Here is a 22811-nt window from a genome sequence, read left to right on the forward strand (position 1 = left end):
GTGGATAGCCAACCTTAGATCTCTGGCTCCACTTGGATTAAATGGCAAAATATAAGTAGGGAAACTATTCATACATTTCACATATTCACACACACAACCCTCCCAATAAACACCAGACTGGAAACAATAAGAGACCACAATAGGCCAGTGCAATGCAAGGTGAAAAACCACAAACGGAATTTATCATAACCCTAACCCTTATACCCCCGTATCCAACCCCAACCCTCATACCCCCTTATCTAACCCTCATACCCCCTTATCTAACCCTAACACTTGGAGCCAACATACCTCACTCCACCCCTAGACTCTCATACCCAACCCTAATTTCTGGTCTATTATTTTGACCTCCTGGCTTTTATTCCTTTGGATTGTCTCCCTGGTTGTTAACCCAGGGTTTATATTTTATATGATGATCCGGGTCCTCTTTTTATTATTCCTTCCCCCCCCCCCTTTTCTTTTTTTAGTAATTAAGGTATTTTATACCATGGTTTTACCATTTATTTAAAAAAGTTGCCAGTGCATATCAGATTCATCTGTTATCCCCAAACCTAACCTAGCCCGTGCCTGGCATTTTATACAGTATTTGGGTTTTAAAAGACTTCTTAGACTTGATTGTTTTAGTGTGTTCGTTGTTTTAATTTGTTTGTTGAGTAGTTCACAACAATTGAACACCAAACCCAATTGGGACTGTTGGAGGAGAATGAGCGGACTGATGGAGGACTAAGTAATTGACATGGTTTGGGAAGGATGGTTCCGCCCCTTTAATTATCCAGATTAACACAGGTGTCATTGACTACTCATTAACTGGTTTGTTGAGCAGCACATAATGATTGAACACCAACCCCTATCGGGACTGTGGATTGGAGGAGAATGGGAAGATTGACGGAGGACTGAGCAATAGACATGTTCTGGGAGGTATGGAGCCGCCCTCTCAACTCCCCATATTAACACAGGTGTTAGTGACTACTCATTACCTCTGAAGAAAGCTATCAGGCTGAAACGTCAGGTCTTTTGTTTGTTCCTTGTTTTAAATTTCTGAAAGTTCCCTTAATGGGTTCTTAAACTGTTTTAATTCCTTTTTTGGATTGAAGGATTTGAAATTGTTTGAAACCCCTTTTTTTGGTTCACTGACTATTTGAATGCAACAACACCATGGAATCTAACATATGAAGGCATCTTGGATTATAAAACTCACTCAAAGAAGCTCCAATGAGAACAAGATGCCTGGAAAAAGACTAAGGTGAAGGATTTTTTTTTCTTACCCCTGAATATTGCTCATGCACTGGACAAACTGTTCTGGTTAGTGAACCATCACCAAATAATTCTTTGGTAGGACAATATTAAGGGACTTTCATGATTTTAATTGTTTATGTTGTCTTTTATGAAAATGTTGTGATTTTCTTTTAAATTTCTTCTTTCTCTCCCCCCTTTCTTTTTTGTTTTTGACTCCAGAACGACTGTGGGGCGGTGGAGATTCAGTTGGTATAATATTGTGGATTAAAACTCTTTTATGGTAGGAGAAAATGACGCTTCCCAGGAGAAAATTGGTTTGAGCCTTTGGTGCAGCCGATAGCCCTGGGGGAATATACTCACTAAGTTTGGATAGCCCTAAAACCTCTTGATCTTAAACTGACTAAGCAGTACTTCAAATTATTACAAGCCATTCACCATGCAGAAATTCTAGCAGAATTGCAAATGAAAAGGTCTTTCCCGCCTGGCATGATGAAACAGGTTGTGAGACTTACGGCTTTTATCAAACCTTCCTCACCCAATCCCACCGTTTTGGAGCTGGTTAAGCAGAAAACGGACCACTGGATGGACACTATGTGCATCTTAGTGGACCACTATGATTCAGTTCTGGCAGCAGGGTTATAGGAGGTGGGGAGATTTGATATTAATTCCTTTGATCGAGCTGTTGCTTGGGCAAGGGCAAGATATAGACGTAAGTTTACCCAATCATCAGTGGCAACGTTACAGGCTATGCTTCCAAAGGCAAGTGCTAGTGAGGTGGTAGGTCCAGGCCAATTGACCATGGAGGCTTTTCCCGCTCTTGTCGGGTGTCCTGTCTCCAGCTCCCAGTAATGTGGTGGGAGTGGGAAACAGCAGTCCGGCCAGTGGGTTAGTTAAGGGTGGGTTTAAAAACAGACCTAAGAGGAGCCCCCCTAGGAGGTCTCCAAATCTATCAGCTCTAGAGCTGGATTTGGTCCCCCGGGGGGGGAAACTATTTTGGTTACGGCTGAAACACATTCCCCTAGACCCCAAGCTCTTGCTGGAGATCCATTAACCACAGAGTTGGTCTCAGGGGGGGTGGATATTTGGAAACAAACACAGGTGAGGCCTGCTCTTGTTCATAGTCCTAAGAGGTCCTTATACAGTAATGTTGTCCTACAATGTAGTAATACTATTGCTTCTGATTCTGGCCAGGAGGAACCCGGAGTTGGAGGGGAGCGGGACCCATGTGCGGCTGCCCTTGGGACCCGAGAGGGGGGGGGGAGAAATGATAAGTGACGACAAAACGGAACTTTTCCTGAATACGCCCTTGTGAGCCCCCAGGAGGGCCCCACGTTGCCGCCGCTCCAGTTTCCCCGGCTGCTACTCCCTTCGTGGGACTTCCCCTCTTGGTTCAGGTCAGAGTAAAACAGTGGGATTTATACCAGCTGAGGCCTACACGGGGGTTTCCTTTTCTACCCCGGTGATTAATTTACCTGTCAGGAGGCCTATATCCACCTGCCTTGAAACAGTTAGGCACCCAAATTCTACCAGGAAAATTTTGGATTGGGAACTTACAATTACAAAACCAATTGTTATAATTGGAGACTCCAATATTTCACGGATACCTGGGTTTACCGATTCTAGAGTGCAAGCAGATAGCTTCCCTGGCGCTACGTTCCACCATCTAAAAGGAGTAGTAGAGAAACTAGAACAACATCCAACAGTGGAGAAGGTGGTGTTATCAGGAGGGCTAAACAACTGCCTGTTGAAACAGCTGGCGTTGACCTCCTGGAAGCAACTACAACAACTGCTGAAAGTGGCAGAAAGTACATTTCCTAATGCCACACTCTATGTGCCTATTATTAACTACTCAGATAGATTGGAAAAACAGCAACAGTCACTCTTGGATCAACTTAATCGAAAGATTTTAGAGCAATGTAATTACTTACCTGAGATCAGTAAACTTAGGTTTCACACATTGCCACGGGACCCAGTACATTGGACACCTGAAACAGGAAATACCATCTTAAACTTTTGGTTGGATAATTTAAACATGTAAGGGGAGAACAGTGCTTTGAAACAGCTCCATATTCAAATATTACTAATCTCTCACACTCATATAGGCTTTCTGAGATAGAAAGAAATGTATTGGAACGGGGATTGTCTTTTATCCCCACTCCCGGAATTTTAGACCGGATGGAGCTTCGTAGGGACCTACACACATATCATAGAAGGCTGAAATTGTTGGATCATTTTAATTATGATACTGACATTCCTTTTGTAGCGTTTACAGATCCCTCAGTTTGGGAACCCAGAATACAATCAATATCTCAATCCATCCAAACATTGATTAGGAAGGATCTCGAGGCATTTAGGTGCTTCTGACCTGGGCAGGTAACTGGGGGGAATATGACGGTATTGGAGTCAGAAACCATCAAATTGTTGGGGTCAAACCGGAATATAGTTATTAAGCCGGCAGATAAAGGATCACAGATTGTAATCATGGATAGAGTACAGTACTTATTGGAGGCTAATAGACAACTGAATAACCCCAAAAATTATGTCGCATTAGATCACTCTATTCAATCTGAGACCAAAAACATGATTAAGATGATATTGTTGGAATTGCTTGAAAAAAAGTTTATTATTCCAAAGCAATATACCTATCTTCTGGGCCCAGATGTACCAAGACCGCGACAATTCTATCTCCTCCCAAAAATCCATAAACCTTTGGAAGAGTGGTCGGTGCCATTTCAGATCCCGAGTGGACGCCCAATTGTTAGTGACTGTGGATCGGAATCATACCGAATTGCTGAATATATTGATTATTTCATCAATCCACTATCACAGAAGCATGCTTCCTATGTAAAAGACACATATGATTTTGTTGGTAAACTTAAAGGTCTTGAACTACCATTGGGGGCGTTCTTATTTTCAATAGACATCAACTCACTATATACAAATATTGATACCCCTTTGGGACTGCGGGCAGTTAAACGGGCCTTTGATAGGTTTCCTGACCCTCAGCGCCCGGATAAAGAAATCTTAGAGTTGCTGGAGTTGAGTTTATTGAGGAATGATTTTAATTTTAATGATAAGTTTTACCTTCAGATCCATGGAACGGCCATGGGGAAGAAGTTTGCTCCAGCCTTTGCCAACCTATATATGTGTTTTTGGGAAGAGACAGTGTTTGTGAAGTGTCAGACCCTTCCCTCTTTGTATCTTAGGTATTTGGATGACATCTTTGGGATTTGGGTGAATTCTATGAGGGAGTTTGAGTGTTTCTTGGAATCCCTAAATACACATCATCCTGCAATTACAATATCCCACAATATACAAAGAGAAAAACTAGAGTTTTTAGACACTCAGGTTTTCTTTGTACCTTCGGAGGGGCAGACTAAATCATTGGCTACTAAAGTCTTCTTTAAGGAGACAGATAGGCATGCTTTGCTACATAAGGCAAGTTATCATCCAAAACATACCTTTAGAGGGATAATTAAATCCCAGTTGATCCGGTTCAACAGAATTTGTACATTGGGTGAGCATGTGGAGGAGGCAACAACCATTCTCTTTGGAGCTTTGGGGCCACGGGGATATTCAAAACGTTTCCTTAGGGAGATAAAAGCAGAGGTAGGAGAATTATTTGGAAGGGAAGAGGGTTACAACAAAACAGCAGAAACACATAATCTGATACCATTTATTGCTACATACTCTGGGAGTCTGGGTGGACTTAGCAGGACGTTGAGGTCTAACTTCCGGGAAGCGCAACAAGCGGTGGAGGGGCTGTTGAATTGTAGAATAATCTCAGCATATAGGAAAAATAAAAACCTTGGGGATAAATTAGTCCACTCTGCCTTCCGGCAGAAAGAGGTACCTAACAAATTGGAAAAATACCTGGAGAGACCAAAATATATTACTAATGCCTTCTCGGGTTTGGGGTTTCCTATAAGACAGAGAATCGAATTGTCAACGACAAACTTGATTTATGTAATCAAGTGCAAATTGTGCCAAAAAATGTATATAGGAGAAACCAAGAATGCACTACAGGCTAGACTAAAACAACACCTATACAATATGGCAAAAGGTAATAAGAGCACGGGGTTGTATTTACATTTTAGCCTTCATGCCAGTGATAATCTGAAAATCTTTGGTCTGGAGACAAACGGGGGCTGGTCTAGGAAACAACGACAGGGGATGGAAAGAATTTGGATTGGGCGCCTCCAAACAATAGATCCCAAGGGCCTGAATGAAAAATATTAAATTTATTCTGGCTTACTTACCTGATGAGAGGTGCCATCTCCAGTGGGATTGGATGAGTGGGGTTTCGCTTAGGGATAGGATGGTGGGGGGCTGTGGGAGAACCGCCCAAGATAAATGTTCGTTTATCAAATAATTTAATAATTTATTTATTTTTACATATATTTTCTAGCACTTATGATCAATATTATGGCACTTATTTTATTCATAGGATTATATTTATGTTATTATTATTTATTTAGTGTGGTGTGGTTTTATCTTTCTATATATACCCCCATAGCACTTATTTTGAGTTTAAAGCACTTGCATATTTAGTGGGGTATGTTTGTTTATCTTATTTATTTATTTATTTATTTATCAAAGCACTTATTTTTATATGTACGTCTTTTTTTAATTGTTTATTTATGATTTACGTTTATTTTTATATGTTTTTTTAACATTTATGATGATATTTATTTTATGTACATTAATTTTCTGCATCTTTTAGTGTGGTGTGGTTTTATTTGACTTTCTTTGGCATATATTTTTTTGAGCACTTATCTTAATTCAATAGCACTTATTTTTACACTCAGTGTGGGACGTTGATCCGTCTATTGTGGTCTTGCCTTTGTGTAGTAGCACTTATTATTGCCCTGTATCGGTACTTTTTATTTGTGTGTTTGTCGGGCGGTTCCCCACTCCTGAAATTCTACTCCTCGAAATCCTGATCCCCTATCCTAGACCCTTATATTCAACCCTAATTCTAAAATCCTAATTATCTACCCTAATTTATAGATCCTCATGCCTAACCTTAACCCCTAGACCCTAGATCTAAACCTGATTCTTGGATTGATCCTAACTTTAACCCCAACCCCTGGTTATTAGGTCCCAACCCTTATTTTTCCATTTTCACCTCAATCTCTGCACCTTTCTTACCTAACCCCTACCCGAACCCTCATATCCCTTTATCTAATCCTCATACCCCTCTAGTTCTGATCTTAACCTTTATATCCCCTTATCTAACCCTAACCTTTACACCTGCTTACCTAATCCTAACCTTGATACCCCGTTATCTAACCCTAACTCTTATACTCCCTTATAATCCTAACCTTAACCTTTTGTATCCCTTTATGTAACCTTTATATCCCCTTAGCTCTAACCTTAACCTTATACCCCTTATCTAACCCTAACCCTTATACCTGCTTATCTAACCCTAACCTTGATACCCCCTTACCTACCCAAACCTTTACATCCCCTTATCTAACCCTCAGTTTACCCTTTATATTTCTTTATTAAACCTTTACATCCCCTTAGTTCTAACCTTAACCCTTATACCCTTTTATCTAACCTTAACCTTTATACCTTCTTATCTAACCCTAACCCTTATACCCCCTTATCTAACTTTCATACCCCCTCATCTAATTCTAACCCTTATACCCTCTTGACCCTTATATCACCCCGTTTGGCCCTAACTCTTGGAGCTGGTGTGCCGAACTTCAACCCCTGTATGTCTATGACCATCCTAATTTCAGGCTGGTGGTCTTGACCTTGGGTTTTGGCTTCTATCCCTTAGGGATTGCATCTTGGGTTGCAAACCTAGGTTTATCTTCCGGGTAATCTGTTTGTAAATATATTTTGTATTTTTCCTTCTTTCCCCCCCCCCCCCTCTTTTTTTCTTTTTTCCCTCCCCTGTTCTTAATTGAGGTATTTTATACTAGGTTTTTACCATTTGTTTAAAGTTTTGCCTGTGCCAGTGCATATCAGATTCGTCAGTTTTTTTTCAACCCTAACCCTAACCCATACCCCCCTCTCACACACCCCCCCACCCGGGATGTTCCACAAGAGGGCGCCACTGGACATTTTAAACATCACTGTAAGTTAGTGACAGAGCTTTCTTGAAAAATGACTAAGTCCAAAAATTCTCAGAAATTGCACTATGTCCAGCTGTGGGCCTGGTATTATTTTGGGTTACCAGGTAGTGATAGCCTTCACCCACTCTCCGGGGAACACCCCTCTCTATGGGCATGACCTCCAGTGGGGGATATCCCCCACCACAAGCTCTTACACCATCCGAACCAGGGCACCCACCACCATCCGAACCAGGGCACCCACCACCATCCGAACCAGGGCATTTCATTAATTCTTTATTTTGGAAATTCGAACACGTGCCATGAATATCGGTAAAATTCGGTTTACTCCTTGCAGCTAAATGTAGCAGCAGTTTCTGTAGTGTAGTGGTTATCACGTTCGCTTCACACGCAAAAGGTCCCTGGTTTGAAACCAGGCGGAAACAACGCTCATTGACACATTCAAGAAGTTACATATTTGTAACAGAAAATTTCATTAATTGTTCATTTTGGAAATTCGAATACGTGCCATGAATATCGGTAAAATTCGGTTTACTCTTTGCAGAAAAATCAAGCAGCAGTTTCTGTAGTGTAGTGGTTATCACGTTGGCTTTACACGTGAAAGGTCCTCACTTTGAAACCGGGAGGAAACAGTGCTCTTTGACATGTGCAGTAGGTACAGTACTTTTAAAAGGGAATAGTTATTTTCATAAATGCCTAATTTTGGATATCAGTAAAATTCGGTTTACTCCTTGCAGCTAAATGTAGCAGCAGTTTCTGTAGTGTAGTGGTTATCACGTTCGCTTTACATGCGAAAGGTCTTCGAAACGGGGCGGAACCAGTGCTCTTTGACACATGCAGTAGGTACTGTACTTTCAACAAAGAACAGTTATTTTCATAAATTCTGTATTTTGGAAATTCGAATACGTGCCATGAATATCTGTAAAATTTGGTTTACTCCTTGCAGAAAAATCAAGCAGCTGTTTCTGTAGTGTAGTGGTTATCACGTTCGCTTCACACGCCCCTTTTTGGAGTTTCAGGAAGTGGAAGAGAAGCAGGTGTCTGAGTGCTTGAGAGAGAATATCGTTTTTTTTGGAGGTCTAGTTGACTTATAAGTTTGAAAGTTTGTGAGTGACTGTAGTGAAGTTTCTGTGAAACGTTTTTGCTATTGTCCCCCATCAGCGTGAGCTGTTTGGGGGATATTGCTTAAAATAACCGGACGGACAACATGGCTTCGACATCAAGAATACAAACGACGACGAGAAAGGACAACAGTGAAATCAGAATGTTAAACGAAGAACTGAAAAAAAGAACATATGAGAAGGAACTGACGGTGAACGTGGAAATAAGTGGAGAAGGGAAAATAACAACGATGGAATTGCTGAGAGGAATAAAGGAAGTTTGCGGAACAATACTGGGATGTATTAGTGTCTGTTAAGGCAGACATGTTGTGTTTTCAAGAGACCAATTGGACAGACTCCAAAATGCAGGAGATTAAGAGTAAATGGTCAGATTAAATTTTTTGTAGTCATGGAGGGGATAAAACATGTGGTGTGGCTATTTTGATAAAAAATGATGTGGTGCAAAATGTAAAAGAAATATATGCTGACAATGATGGCAGACTTATTGTAATTGAATTTGAAGTTCAAAATGTAGTTTTTCGTTTAATTAATGTTTATGCTTCAAACATTGAATCTGAAAGGAGAGAAATGTTTCACAAATTAAAAACACTGTGCTCAGAAAACTGTATACTGATAGGAGATTTTAATGTGAGGTGTAGTAGAATGGATGCCTCTAGTTGTGCTAAATTCAGATATGACTCTTCTAGAAATGCATTATGGAAACTTATGAATGAGGAGAATCTAGTAGATATATGGAGGGCTGAAAATCCAAACAGAAGAGTATTCTCTAGAAGGCAGGTGGTTCTAAAGGAATTAAAACAAAGCAGAATTGATTTATGTCTAGCAAAACAAGAATTGGTGCAGAATGTTAAGAAGGTGTCATATACCTTTACAGCATATAGTGATCATGCAGTAATGTCATTTCAAATGGGTTTTGGTGTGGAGAGGAGAGGGGGAGGTGTCTGGTGTTTAAATGCCAGTCTGTTAAAGGAGGAAGGATATAGAAATGAAATTGTTGAATGTATTAATGATGAAATGTCTAATGTACTGTTAAAAGAGAATGTGTGTTTATGGTGGGAGGAAGTGAAAGTAAAAGTAAAAAATAGGAGTATTAGGTATGCCAAAAATCATAACCGTTTAGATAAGCAGAAAGAAATAATGCTTAGGAATAGGATGTTGCATGAACTTGAAAAGGCTGATACGGATCCAGACTATGATGTTGTGAATTATTTGAAAATCCATGCAGAGCTGGGTCGTTATGAAAAAAATAAATGTTTGGGTGCTATTGTTAGGAGCAGGGCACAGTACGCTTTGGAGGGAGAGAAATGTACATCCTTTTTTGGGGGGTCTGGAAAAAAGAAAACAAACTAAGAGTTACATTGTAGAGTTGGAAGATGAAAGAGGTGTAAAGGTAAACGATTTTGTTGGGATCTTAGAGACAGTTGAAACCTTTTACAGAAATCTTTACAAAAAGAATGATGTAGATAAAGTGTGTGTTGTAAAAGTGTTGGATACAATTAGTGCCAAAGTATCGCAGGCAGATAGAATGATGTGTGATGAAGAGATTTCGATTATGGAAATCAAGGAAGCAATTGTTAGCACGCAAGGTAATAAAAGTCCGGGTTTGGATGGTTTAACAAATGAGTTCTATAAAGTCTTTGTAGATATTTTGGCACCCATTTTAGTGAGGGTGTTTCATTATATGGAAGAGAATAAGGAAATCCCTGAGTCTATGTCAACTGGAATGTTAACGATCTTATTCAAAAATAGGGGCAGTAGATTAAAGTTAGAAAATTATAGGCCTATTAGCCTTCTAAATTCGGATTATAAGATACTGACTAAAGTGTTAGCGAATAGGATGAAAAAGGTGATTGGGAGTATTATTGAATCAACACAAGCCTACGGCATACCTGGAAGAGATATTGCAGATGTAATTTGTACAATTAGGGATGTTGTTAATCAAATGAAAAATGAAGGTGGTATAGTTTTAAGTTTGGACTTTAACAAAGCTTTCGATAGAGTGGAGCACAGCTTTTTATTACAGACTTTGGAGAGGTTTGGGTTTGGGCCAAAGTTTGTATCTTGGATCAACCTGTTGTATAGTGGGGCTAAAAGTTGTGTTAAATGTAACGGAGTGTTAACAGATACTTTCCCTGTGGAGAGGTCAGTAAGGCAGGGCTGTCCTTTGTCAGCTCTGCTGTACAGTGTTTCTACAGAACCGTTAGCTACATTGATAAATAGTAATAAAGAAGTAAGGGGTGTTGGAATCCCAGGTGGTGGTGTCAGTGTTGTACATCAGTACGCTGATGACACTACTTGTACTGTGAAGGATATAGAAAGTATTGGAAGCATTATGGGGATCATAGATATATATGGCAAGGCATCGGGTGCTAAAGTTAATATAGAGAAGACTGAAATAATGTTTGTTGGGGATATCAATGTAAACGGGTGTGAGATTCCATTCAAGAGCGCAACGGATTTTATTAAAGTGCTGGGAGTAAACATTGGTGTAAAGGAGAAAGAGGCAAAAGATATAACTTGGACTGGGATCCTTAATAAAGTCAAGCTAACGTTGAATTTCTGGAAAAATAGAAAACTAAAGTTACAAGGGAAAGTAATTGTTGCAAATGCTTTGGTATTATCCAAATTTGTGTATGTTTTGGGAGTCCTGGACATGCCGGAGTGGGTCCTAAATGAATTGAATAATGTGGTGTCAAATTTTATATGGGATGGTAAAGGAGTGAGAATATCTCAGAAAACATTGATTGCTGACTATGTGGATGGAGGTTTAAAACTTGTAGATTTAGGTGTCAAAAGAAAAGCTATTAGGATAAAAACAGTAAAGAAATATTTGTATGACAGTGAAGATTATGGCTGGAAACACTTCTTTAGAGTCTACTTAGAGGAGAGTGGTGGTTGTGAGGATAATGGTTTATTGATGGGGCTTAAAAGGGCAATGTTTGAAAAGGTACCAGATTTTTATAAAGAGGTGCTAAATGCATGGGCAGAGTTGTTGCCTAATGTATATTATGAATGTGGACATATTGACCTGATTATGAATCAACCTATATTTCTGAATGAGAAAATCAAGAACAAAGAAAAAGTTTTGTATAATAAAGTATTTATGAGTGCAGGTCTACGGCAAATAAAAGATTATACATATGAGGTAATTCCAGGGTTTTTACCTGGGGAAGCTATTTTTGACATAATCAATGAATGGGATGAAGAGGTGGGAAGGGGAACAGTGAATAATATGTATGACAAGATAAAGAATAGTATACCAAGAGCATGGGTTGATTTAATAAATAGTGAAGTTGAAAGAGAAGATTTATTTGTATTTCCTAATTTGTTCATTGGTAGCAGTAAGAAGAAAGTACATTTATCTAGTATACCAGTGAAAAGATTGTATAGAATAATGGTAGGAAAAGTGTGTAGAAGGCTGAGAAATTTTGGAAAGTAGTTTTTCCGGAATTGGATGAAAAAAAGATATGGGGAAATTTAAATGTAAAATATAATAGTAAGGAGTGTGAAAATAATGATTTCAAACTAAGACATAATAGAATATTTACAAAGGTGGTGCTAAAGAAAATTAATTGTGAGATAGAAAGGGAATGCGACGTATGTGGACGTTTCCCGGAAACTCTTATGCATTTGTTTATAGAATGTGAGGATTTAAAATATTTTTTTTGTAAAGTTAAGGAAATGTTATGTAGAAACTGGGGGGGAGATTTCGTGAAAAAGTATGCGTGGGAGGAACTTTTGTTATTTGGAGTGTCTGGTAAATGTGAGGGTGCTAATGTGTGTTTGTTGAATATGGTTTTGAGTTTTGTGAGGTATGCTATTTTTTGTAGGAGGAATTATGTTTCTTTTGACAGAAAGAGGGTTCAGGTGTGGAGTATCTTTATAGCACTGTTCAGTAAACACATAGATATGTTGTTTAATTATGGGATGGAACATTTTGATGAGTCTTTTGTTGAAGGGAGTGGGTTAATTTCACGAGAGGAGAGTGGAGGTATCACTTATAATTTTTGAAAGCACTGTTTTGATATTTTCTTTGTTGATAATTTGATAGGGGGTGAATTGTTCACCTGCCTCTGTTAGTCTAGTGTCTTCTGTATTGTTCTCTGTGGATTGTACTGTAAACAGTAGATTGTACTGTAAATATTGTAAACAAACATTTTTGATAATAAAAATAAAATAAAAAAATAAATAAAAATAAATCACGTTCGCTTCACACGCGAAAGGTCCCTGGTTCGAAACCGGTTGGAAACAATGCTCATTGACACATTCTGAAGTACCATAGTGGTAACAGAAAATTTCATGAATTCTTTATTTTGGAAATTCGAATACGTGCCATGAATATCTGTAAAATTCGGTTTACTCCTTGCAGATAATTGTTGAAGCAGTTTCTGTAGTGTAGCGGTTTTCACGTTCGCTTCACACGCCCCTTTTTGGAGTTTCAGGAAGTGGAAGAGAAGCAGGTGTCTGAGTGCTTGAGAGAGAATATCGTTTTTTTTGGAGGTCTAGTTGACTTATAAGTTTGAAAGTTTGTGAGTGACTGTAGTGAAGTTTCTGTGAAACGTTTTTGCTATTGTCCCCCATCAGCGTGAGCTGTTTGGGGGATATTGCTTAAAATAACCGGATGGACAACATGGCTTCGACATCAAGAATACAAACAACGACGAGAAAGGACAACAGTGAAATCAGAATGTTAAACGAAGAACTGAAAAAAAGAACATATGAGAAGGAACTGACGGTGAACGTGGAAATAAGTGGAGAAGGGAAAATAACAACGATGGAATTGCTGAGAGGAATAAAGGAAGTTTGCGGAACAATACTGGGATGTCGAATGAAAGACTGGAATAAGTATGAAGTAACAATGTCTCATGTAAATGGAAAAGAAAGACTAATAGACGGGCTAAAGATAAAGAACTGTCAAATCATGGCTAAAGAACTAGGGAACGATGAGCTGGTGGTGTCCTTTTTGAACTTGCCCGCATACATTACGGATGAGGAGATAGAAGAGAAACTAAAAGGCTGGAAGGTGAAGGCGACCACGCCAATCAAGAGGAGGATGTGGCCAGGAACGGACATTGTAGATGGGACAAGATTTTGCAAGGTAAAGTTTACAGACAATGTGCAATCCTTGCCATATTCTACTAAATTTAACACTGTCGAGGGATTTGAATATTTTTGTGTAATCCACGACAATCAAGTGAAGGTATGTAGATTATGTATTCAGCCGGGGCACATACTTAAGGAATGTCCGGAATTCACATGCCACAAATGTAGTGAACAAGGGCATTATGCCAGAGAATGTCGGAACATAGGAAATGTGTGCAAAATGTGTGACAGACCTAAAGTTAGATGTAGCTGTAATAAGGGAGAAAATCACTTACTTTTGCAAACAATGGACCTCACGTCTGAGGAAGAGGGGAGTGTGCCTATGGAGAGGGAGGATGAGAGTGACATGGAGAGTGTGACTCCAGAGACAGTGGCAGATAAGCTTGAAGAGCCTGTAATGTCTCCTGGCAAAGCACGAGACGCCGTTTTAGTCTCTGCTGCTGACAAGGTGGAACAGCAGCACATGATGGGTGAAAGACATACACAGGTAGAGATGGTGCAAGGTGCTTCTCAGGTGCCTGAGCCAGCTTTAAGCCTGTGTAAAAATTACACCAAAGAGTGGGCTGGGTCCACTGAAGTCACGGGCACTGTTAAAGCGCACTTTTCAAAAGGCTTCCCCGCCGCTCCCCCCAAAAATCCAAATAAAGAGACGGATGATGAAATAGATAGTGAGGATCTTCAGTTGTTTGTAAAAAATAAGAGGTCATTGTCGAAAACCAGGGAGATGATGGGTTTTGGAAAAAAAAAAAAGTAGGATTTTTAAGGACTTGTTTGGCTCTGATTATACTTCTGCACACATTCATAATGATTACAGTCGCATCCCTAAATGGTAACAGTTTGAGAAACATGAGCAAATTTGAGCAGGTATTAGTGTCTGTTAAGGCAGACATGTTGTGTTTTCAAGAGACCAATTGGACAGACTCCAAAATGCAGGAGATTAAGAGTAAATGGTCAGATTTAATTTTTTGTAGTCATGGAGGGGATAAAACATGTGGTGTGGCTATTTTGATAAAAAATGATGTGGTGCAAAATGTAAAAGAAATATATGCTGACAATGATGGCAGACTTATTGTAATTGAATTTGAAGTTCAAAATGTAGTTTTTCGTTTAATTAATGTTTATGCTTCAAACATTGAATCTGAAAGGAGAGAAATGTTTCACAAATTAAAAACACTGTGCTCAGAAAACTGTATACTGATAGGAGATTTTAATGTGAGGTGTAGTAGAATGGATGCCTCTAGTGCTAAATTCAGATATGACTCTTCTAGAAATGCATTATGGAAACTTATGAATGAGGAGAATCTAGTAGATATATGGAGGGCTGAAAATCCAAACAGAAGAGTATTCTCTAGAAGGCAGGTGGTTCTAAAGGAATTAAAACAAAGCAGAATTGATTTATGTCTAGCAAAACAAGAATTGGTGCAGAATGTTAAGAAGGTGTCATATACCTTTACAGCATATAGTGATCATGCAGTAATGTCATTTCAAATGGGTTTTGGTGTGGAGAGGAGAGGGGGAGGTGTCTGGTGTTTAAATGCCAGTCTGTTAAAGGAGGAAGGATATAGAAATGAAATTGTTGAATGTATTAATGATGAAATGACTAATGTACTGTTAAAAGAGAATGTGTGTTTATGGTGGGAGGAAGTGAAAGTAAAAGTAAAAAATAGGAGTATTAGGTACGCAAAAAATCATAACCGTTTAGATAAGCAGAAAGAAATAATGCTTAGGAATAGGATGTTGCATGAACTTGAAAAGGCTGATACGGATCCAGACTATGATGTTGTGAATTATTTGAAAATCCATGCAGAGCTGGGTCGTTATGAAAAAAATAAATGTTTGGGTGCTATTGTTAGGAGCAGGGCACAGTACGCTTTGGAGGGAGAGAAATGTACATCCTTTTTTTTGGGGTCTGGAAAAAAGAAAACAAACTAAGAGTTACATTGTAGAGTTGGAAGATGAAAGAGGTGTAAAGGTAAACGATTTTGTTGGGATCTTAGAGACAGTTGAAACCTTTTACAGAAATCTTTACAAAAAGAATGATGTAGATAAAGTGTGTGTTGTAAAAGTGTTGGATACAATTAGTGCCAAAGTATCGCAGGCAGATAGAATGATGTGTGATGAAGAGATTTCGATTATGGAAATCAAGGAAGCAATTGTTAGCACGCAAGGTAATAAAAGTCCGGGTTTGGATGGTTTAACAAATGAGTTCTATAAAGTCTTTGTAGATATTTTGGCACCCATTTTAGTGAGGGTGTTTCATTATATGGAAGAGAATAAGGAAATCCCTGAGTCTATGTCAACTGGAATGTTAACGATCTTATTCAAAAATAAGGGCGGTAGATTAAAGTTAGAAAATTATAGGCCTATTAGCCTTCTAAATTCGGATTATAAGATACTGACTAAAGTGTTAGCGAATAGGATGAAAAAGGTGATTGGGAGTATTATTGAATCAACACAAGCCTACGGCATACCTGGAAGAGATATTGCAGATGTCATTTGTACAATTAGGGATGTTGTTAATCAAATGAAAAATGAAGGTGGTATAGTTTTAAGTTTGGACTTTAACAAAGCTTTCGATAGAGTGGAGCACAGCTTTTTATTACAGACTTTGGAGAGGTTTGGGTTTGGGCCAAAGTTTGTATCTTGGATCAACCTGTTGTATAGTGGGGCTAAAAGTTGTGTTAAATGTAACGGAGTGTTAACAGATACTTTCCCTGTGGAGAGGTCAGTAAGGCAGGGCTGTCCTTTGTCAGCTCTGCTGTACAGTGTTTCTACAGAACCGTTAGCTACATTGATAAATAGTAATAAAGAAGTAAGGGGTGTTGGAATCCCAGGTGGTGGTGTCAGTGTTGTACATCAGTACGCTGATGACACTACTTGTACTGTGAAGGATATAGAAAGTATTGGAAGCATTATGGGGATCATAGATATATATGGCAAGGCATCGGGTGCTAAAGTTAATATAGAGAAGACTGAAATAATGTTTGTTGGGGATATCAATGTAAACGGGTGTGAGATTCCATTCAAGAGCGCAAAGGATTTTATTAAAGTGCTGGGAGTAAACATTGGTGTAAAGGAGAAAGAGGCAAAAGATATAACTTGGACTGGGATCCTTAATAAAGTCAAGCTAACGTTGAATTTCTGGAAAAATAGAAAACTAAAGTTACAAGGGAAAGTAATTGTTGCAAATGCTTTGGTATTATCCAAATTTGTGTATGTTTTGGGAGTCCTGGACATGCCGGAGTGGGTCCTAAATGAATTGAATAATGTGGTGTCAAATTTTATATGGGATGGTAAAGGAGTGAGAATATCTCAGAAAACATTGATTGCTGACTATGTGGATGGAGGTTTAAAACTTGTAGATTTAGGTGTCAAAAGAAAAGCTATTAGGATAAAAACAGTAAAGAAATATTTGTATGACAGTGAAGATTATGGCTGGAAACACTTCTTTAGAGTCTACTTAGAGGAGAGTGGTGGTTGTGAGGATAATGGTTTATTGATGGGGCTTAAAAGGGCAATGTTTGAAAAGGTACCAGATTTTTATAAAGAGGTGCTAAATGCATGGGCAGAGTTGTTGCCTAATGTATATTATGAATGTGGACATATTGACCTGATTATGAATCAACCTATATTTCTGAATGAGAAAATCAAGAACAAAGAAAAAGTTTTGTATAATAAAGTATTTATGAGTGCAGGTCTACGGCAAATAAAAGATTATACATTTGAGGTAATTCCAGGGTTTTTACCTGGGGAAGCTATTTTTGACATAATCAATGAATGGGATGAAGAGGTGGGAAGGGGAACAGTGAATAATATGTATGACAAGATAAAGAATAGCATACCAAGACCATGGGTTGATTTAATAAATAGTGAAGTTGAAAGAGAAGATTTATTTGTATTTCCTAATTTGTTCATTGGTAGCAGTAAGAAGAAAGTACATTTATCTAGTATACCAGTGAAAAGATTGTATAGAATAATGGTAGGAAAAGTGTGTAGAAGGCCGGCTGCTGAGAAATTTTGGAAAGTAGTTTTTCCGGAATTGGATGAAAAAAAGATATGGGGAAATTTAAATGTAAAATATAATAGTAAGGAGTGTGAAAATAATGATTTCAAACTAAGACATAATAGAATATTTACAAAGGTGGTGCTAAAGAAAATTAATTGTGAGATAGAAAGGGAATGCGACGTATGTGGACGTTTCCCGGAAACTCTTATGCATTTGTTTATAGAATGTGAGGATTTAAAATATTTTTTTTGTAAAGTTAAGGAAATGTTATGTAGAAACTGGGGGGGAGATTTCGTGAAAAAGTATGCGTGGGAGGAACTTTTGTTATTTGGAGTGTCTGGTAAATGTGAGGGTGCTAATGTGTGTTTGTTGAATATGGTTTTGAGTTTTGTGAGGTATGCTATTTTTTGTAGGAGGAATTATGTTTCTTTTGACAGAAAGAGGGTTCAGGTGTGGAGTATCTTTATAGCACTGTTCAGTAAACACATAGATATGTTGTTTAATTATGGGATGGAACATTTTGATGAGTCTTTTGTTGAAGGGAGTGGGTTAATTTCACGAGAGGAGAGTGGAGGTATCACTTATAATTTTTGAAAGCACTGTTTTGATATTTTCATTGTTGATAATTTGATAGGGGGTGAATTGTTCACCTGCCTCTGTTAGTCTAGTGTCTTCTGTATTGTTCTCTGTGGATTGTACTGTAAACAGTAGATTGTACTGTAAATATTGTAAACAAACATTTTTGATAATAAAAAAAAAAAAAAAAAAAAAAATCACGTTTGCTTCACACGCGAAAGGTCCCTGGTTCGAAACCGGGCGGAAACAACGCTCATTGACACATTCTGAAGTACCATAGTGGTAACAGAAAATTTCATGCATTCTTTATTTTGGAAATTCGAATACGTGCCATGAATATTTTTAAAATTCGGTTTACTCCTTGCAGAAAAATCAAGCAGCAGTTTCTGTAGTGTAGTGGTTATCACGTTCGCTTTACACGTGAAAGGTCCTCAGTTTGAAACCGGGAGGAAACACTGCTCTTTGACATGTGCAGTAGGTACTGTACTATTAACAGAGAATAGTTATTTTCATAAATGCCTAATTTTGGAAATTTCAACACGTGCCATGAATATCTGTAAAATTCGGTTTATTCCTTGCAGATAATTGTTGAAGCAGTTTCTGTAGTGTAGCGGTTATCACGTTCGCTTAACACGCGAAAGGTCCTCGGTTCGAAACCGGGCGGAAACAGAGCTCTTTGACAAGTGCAGTAGGTACTGTACTTTCAACAAAGAATTGTTCTTTTCATGAATACTGTATTTTGGAAATTCGAATACGTGCCATGAATATCTGTAAAATTCGGTTTACTCCTTGCAGCTAAATGTAGCAGCAGTTTCTGTAGTGTAGTGGTTATCACGTTCGCTTTACACGTGAAAGGTCCTCAGTTTGAAACCGGGAGGAAACAGTGCTCTTTGACATGTGCAGTAGGTACTGTACTATTAACAGAGAATAGTTATTTTCATAAATGCCTAATTTTGGAAATTTCAACACGTGCCATGAATATCTGTAAAATTCGGTTTACTCCTTGCAGATAATGGTTAAAGCAGTTTCTGTAGTGTAGCGGTTATCACGATCGCTTAACACGCGAAAGGTCCTCGGTTCAAAACCGGGCGGAAACAGAGCTCTTTGACAAGTGCAGTAGGTACTGTACTTTCAACAAAGAATTGTTATTTTCATGAATTCTGTATTTTGGAAATTCGAATACGTGCCATGAATATCTGTAAAATTCGGTTTACTCCTTGCAGCTAAATGTAGCAGCAGTTTCTGTAGTGTAGTGGTTATCACGTTCGCTTTAAACGTGAAAGGTCCTCAGTTTGAAACCGGGAGGAAACAGTGCTCTTTGACATGTGCAGTAGGTACTGTACTATTAACAGAGAATAGTTATTTTCATAAATGCCTAATTTTGGAAATTTGAACACGTGCCATGAATATCTGTAAAATTCGGTTTACTCCTTGCAGATAATTGTTAAAGCAGTTTCTGTAGTGTAGCGGTTATCACGTTCGCTTAACACGCGAAAGGTCCTCGGTTCGAAACCGGGCGGAAACAGAGCTCTTTGACACGTGCAGTAGGTACTGTACTTTCAACAAAGAATTGTTATTTTCCTGAATTCTGTATTTTGGAAATTTGAATACGTGCCATGAATATCTGTAAAATTGGGTTTACTCCTCGCAGCTAAATGTAGCAGTAGTTTCTGTAGTGTAGTGGTTATCACGTTTGTTCACACGCGAAAGGTCCCTGGTTCGAAACCAGGCGGAAACAACGCTCATCGACACATTCAAGAAGTACCGTAGTGTTAACAAAGAATTTCATTTTTCTCTTATTTTGGAAATTCGAATACGTGCCAAGAATATTTTTTAAATTCGGTTTACTCCCTGCAGCTAATTGTAGCAGTAGTTTCTGTGGTGTAGTGGTTATCACGTTCGCTTCACACGCGAAAGGTCCCTGGTTCGAAACCGGTTGGAAACAATGCTCATTGACACATTCTGAAGTACCATAGTGGTAACAGAAAATTTCATGAATTCTTTATTTTGGAAATTCGAATACGTGCCATGAATATTTTTAAAATTCGGTTTACTCCTTGCAGAAAAATCAAGCAGCAGTTTCTGTAGTGTAGTGGTTATCACGTTAGCTTTACACGTGAAAGGTCCTCAGTTTGAAACTGGGAGGAAACAGTGCTCTTTGACATGTGCAGTAGGTACTGTACTATTAACAGACAATAGTTATTTTCATAAATGCCTAATTTTGGAAATTTGAACACGTGCCATGAATATCTGTAAAATTCGGTTTACTCCTTGCAGATAATTGTTGATTAAGTTTCTGTAGTGTAGTGGTTATCACGTTCGCTTAACACGCGAAAAGTCCTCGGTTCGAAACCGGGTGGAAACAGAGCTCTTTGACACGTGCAGTAGGTACTGTACTTTCAACAAAGAATAGTTATTTTCATAAATTCTGTATTTTGGAAATTCGAATACGTGCCCTGAATATCTGTAAAATTCGGTTTACTTCTTGCAGGAAAATCAAGCAGCAGTTTCTGTACTGTAGTGGTTATCACGTTCGCTTTACACGCGAAAGGTCCTCGGTTCGAAACCGGGCGGAAACAGTGCTCTTTGACACGTGCAGTAGGTACAGTACTTTTAAAAGAGAATAGTTATTTTCATAAATTCCTAAATTTGGAAATTTCAACACGTGCCATGAATATCTGTAAAATTCGGTTTACTCCTTGAAGATAATTGTTGAAGCAGTTTCTGTAGTGTAGCGGTTATCACGTTCGCTTTACACGCCCCTTTTTGGAGTTTCAGGAAGTGGAAGAGAAGCAGGTGTCTGAGTGCTTGAGAGAGAATATCGTTTTTTTTTGGAGGTCTAGTTGACTTATAAGTTTGAAAGTTTGTGAGTGACTGTAGTGAAGTTTCTGTGAAACGTTTTTGCTATTGTCCCCCATCAGCGTGAGCTGTTTGGGGGATATTGCTTAAAATAACCGGACGGACAACATGGCTTCGACATCAAGAATACAAACGACGACGAGAAAGGACAACAGTGAAATCAGAATGTTAAACGAAGAACTGAAAAAAAGAACATATGAGAAGGAACTGACGGTGAACGTGGAAATAAGTGGAGAAGGGAAAATAACAACGATGGAATTGCTGAGAGGAATAAAGGAAGTTTGCGGAACAATACTGGGATGTCGAATGAAAGACGGGAATAAGTATGAAGTAACAATGTCTCATGTAAATGGAAAAGAAAGACTAATAGACGGGCTAAAGATAAAGAACTGTCAAATCATGGCTAAAGAACTAGGGAACGATGAGCTGGTGGTGTCCTTTTTGAACTTGCCCGCATACATTACGGATGAGGAGATAGAAGAGAAACTAAAAGGCTGGAAGGTGAAGGCGACCACGCCAATCAAGAGGAGGATGTGGCCAGGAACGGACATTGTAGATGGGACAAGATTTTGCAAGGTAAGGTTTACAGACAATGTGCAATCCTTGCCATATTCTACTAAATTTAACACTGTCGAGGGATTTGAATATTTTCGTGTAATCCACGACAATCAAGTGAAGGTATGTAGATTATGTATTCAGCCGGGGCACATACTTAAGGAATGTCCGGAATTCACATGCCACAAATGTAGTGAACAAGGGCATTATGCCAGAGAATGTCGGAACATAGGAAATGTGTGCAAAATGTGTGACAGACCTAAAGTTAGATGTAGCTGTAATAAGGGAGAAAATCACTTACTTTTGCAAACAATGGACCTCACGTCTGAGGAAGAGGGGAGTGTGCCTATGGAGAGGGAGGATGAGAGTGACATGGAGAGTGTGACTCCAGAGACAGTGGCAGATAAGCTTGAAGAGCCTGTAATGTCTCCTGGCAAAGCACGAGACGCCGTTTTAGTCTCTGCTGCTGACAAGGTGGAACAGCAGCACATGATGGGTGAAAGACATACACAGGTAGAGATGGTGCAAGGTGCTTCTCAGGTGCCTGAGCCAGCTTTAAGCCTGTGTAAAAATTACACCAAAGAGTGGGCTGGGTCCACTGAAGTCACGGGCACTGTTAAAGCGCACTTTTCAAAAGGCTTCCCCGCCGATCCCCCCAAAAATCCAAATAAAGAGACGGATGATGAAATAGATAGTGAGGATCTTCAGTTGTTTGTAAAAAATAAGAGGTCATTGTCGAAAACCAGGGAGATGATGGGTTTTGGAAAAAAGAAAAAGTAGGATTTTTAAGGACTTGTTTGGCTCTGATTATACTTCTGCACACATTCATAATGATTACAGTCGCATCCCTAAATGGTAACAGTTTGAGAAACATGAGCAAATTTGAGCAGGTATTAGTGTCTGTTAAGGCAGACATGTTGTGTTTTCAAGAGACCAATTGGACAGACTCCAAAATGCAGGAGATTAAGAGTAAATGGTCAGATTTAATTTTTTGTAGTCATGGAGGGGATAAAACATGTGGTGTGGCTATTTTGATAAAAAAAATGATGTGGTGCAAAATGTAAAAGAAATATATGCTGACAATGATGGCAGACTTATTGTAATTGAATTTGAAGTTCAAAATGTAGTTTTTCGTTTAATTAATGTTTATGCTTCAAACATTGAATCTGAAAGGAGAGAAATGTTTCACAAATTAAAAACACTGTGCTCAGAAAACTGTATACTGATAGGAGATTTTAATGTGAGGTGTAGTAGAATGGATGCCTCTAGTTGTGC

The 22811-nt window shown here is 38.7% G+C and overlaps 3 non-coding genes across 3 annotated transcripts; all 3 read left to right on the forward strand.

The window, feature by feature from the left end:
* Positions 1 to 18718: 18718 nt before the first annotated feature.
* On the forward strand, positions 18719 to 18791 carry trnav-cac (transfer RNA valine (anticodon CAC)). The gene has a single exon. It is a non-coding gene; the product is annotated as a tRNA-Val (tRNA).
* A 783-nt stretch (positions 18792 to 19574) lies between these two features.
* trnav-aac (transfer RNA valine (anticodon AAC)) lies at positions 19575 to 19647 on the forward strand. The gene has a single exon. It is a non-coding gene; the product is annotated as a tRNA-Val (tRNA).
* A 981-nt stretch (positions 19648 to 20628) lies between these two features.
* Positions 20629 to 20701, forward strand: trnav-uac (transfer RNA valine (anticodon UAC)). The gene has a single exon. It is a non-coding gene; the product is annotated as a tRNA-Val (tRNA).
* Positions 20702 to 22811: the final 2110 nt, after the last annotated feature.

This window comes from Salmo salar, chromosome 07, assembly GCF_965601325.2.
Source record: "Salmo salar chromosome 07, fSalSal1, whole genome shotgun sequence".
NCBI lineage: Eukaryota > Metazoa > Chordata > Actinopteri > Salmoniformes > Salmonidae > Salmo > Salmo salar.